Source organism: Phalacrocorax carbo, chromosome 1 (genome assembly GCF_963921805.1).
Source record: "Phalacrocorax carbo chromosome 1, bPhaCar2.1, whole genome shotgun sequence".
Taxonomy (NCBI): Eukaryota; Metazoa; Chordata; class Aves; order Suliformes; family Phalacrocoracidae; genus Phalacrocorax; species Phalacrocorax carbo.
The window spans coordinates 165897370-165899653 of NC_087513.1; positions in this window are offsets into that span (position 1 = coordinate 165897370).

Consider the following 2284-nt stretch of genomic DNA (forward strand, 5'->3'; position numbering starts at 1 on the left):
GGCAGAGCACGGGAAGCTGGAAAAGTCCTTGGCTAGTGTAAGCACTACCCAGCAACAACTACAACATCAGTGCGTTATCAACATTATTCTCATACTAGATCCAAAACACAGCACTATGCCAGCTACTAGAAAGAAAATTAACTCTGTTCGAGCCAAATCCAGGACACAAAGACATCTAATCTTTTCCACTATGTAAGGATCTGAAGTATATTTTAGGAGAATCAAGTTATTAGATACATAAACTGTAGTTTAGATTGGATATTTAAATTTAGGTCTTGATCAAGCAAGACTAGATCACTTTTCACCACAGTGAAAAAGTGTTTCCTGATATTCAGCTGGAACCTGCTGTGTTTCAGTTTGAGCCCATTGACTCTGGTCCTGTCACTGGGCATCACTGAAAAGAGCCTGGCTGTCTGCCTTTTGCATCCTCCCTTCAGTCATTTATATACATTGATGAGACCCCCCATGAACTTTCTCTTCTCCAGGCTGGACACTACCAGATCTCTCAGACTTTCCACATGGCAGGTGCTCGAGTCCTTTAATCAACCTCGTGTCCTTTTTTTGGACTCTCTCCAGTATGTTGATGTCTCTCTTGTACCGGACTGGGAGCCCAGAACTGGACACAGTACGCCAAGTGTGGCCTCAACAGTGTTGAGTATAGGGGAAGGATCGCCTTCCTTGACCGGCTGGCAATGCTTTGCCTAGTGTAGCTGAGGATACCATTAGCCTTCTTCACAGGAAGGGCACATTGCTGGCTGATGTTCAACGTGGTGTCCACCAGGATCCCCCAGACCGTTTTCTGCAAAGCTGTTTTCCAGCTGGGTGGCCCTAAGCACATACTGGGGTATGGGGTTGTTCCTCCCCAGGTGCAGGACTTTGCACTTCTCGTTGATCTTCATAAGGCACATGACAGTACAGCACACCACTCACATAGCTTGACTTTATTTATTTAAGTAGATAAATTTCTTTGTCTAACTCATTACTAGTTCCAGGAGATTATTTTCCAGACAGAAGTGGAGTGTGCTTGCCTGTAACGGCAACATGGTGGAACTTGTGACTTTGTTTAATGTTCTGATACTTACCCACTTGGCTACTTTGAAAAAGTAATATATTCCTCCAAGTACTTCTTCACTGTAGACTGAATATAGCATTACTCTATAGGGGAACTCTGATGCTTTTCAGCTGACAGGAGTTTCTTCTGCACTGCAGTGGAGGGTTACTCCACAGGCACAGAGTACTTATTTGTCAATTGTGCTGCTGAGCTTGGTGGTGGTATGTGCACTTTTGCTTTTTGTTTAAGGCAAAGAAAATAGCACAGAAGGACTTTACTGCTGTGCTCCCTGGTAAAATTCTGATGGGGACAGTCTCCATTGTCCTGAGAGAAAGAACTGCTCCCAATTAACCTGGAACTGTCAATTTATACATGCTAAAGCTATCAGTGTACTTCCTTCTTGCTCCATAATGCTGTAGTGCTGTATACCCTGAAGAGACACTAAAAACTTTATGATCTCTTAATTCTCCTGAGTTTCTGACTTTAAATATAACATTAACTTACGATATTATATACCAAAAGCAACTTCTTTTACTTACTGAGTCTTGTAGTCTCATTGATAATGAGATATGTTTCAAGATGGCTTCTTCTCTGTCTGGATCCTTATTTGTTGGATAAAAAAACTCCTTCTTTATGATTCAATAATTTAATTAGTAATGAAATTAGGCCATTTTCCAAAGGGATCATTGCATAAATATGCCATAAAAACAGTTACAAGAATCTTCTTTCCCACCAAGTTATCATTGTTACTAAACTAAACTAAAATTTTCAGCACTATGTATCACTGCTAGCTCATTTCATATTCTGCTGTCATTTATATAGATCACACTTCAGTGAATGTATTTACTGTAATCTGCTGTATACCGCTTCTAAAAAAATTATCTTCCTTTTCCTGCTTTATACAATAATTAATAAAGAATGCATTATCCTAATGATTATTTTTATGGGGAAAGTGATATACGGATGGGTATTTGGGCCAGTAATTTTGAAATTATAAACGATTAAAATCTTTTAATCCTCCAACCTCAGAACAAAATAATTGTATTCATAGAGATTTTCAATGTTTATTTCTGAAATACTTTATATTACCATATTTTAAAGTTTCCCTGTAAGAGTTCCACAGAAGGAGTGAGTGGAAGGAAGGAGAAAAGACATCACCACCAACGGACTGTTAAATACACCTAATCCATATTAACAGATATTTGGGGTATGGTAAACACAGGAGACTTTGCA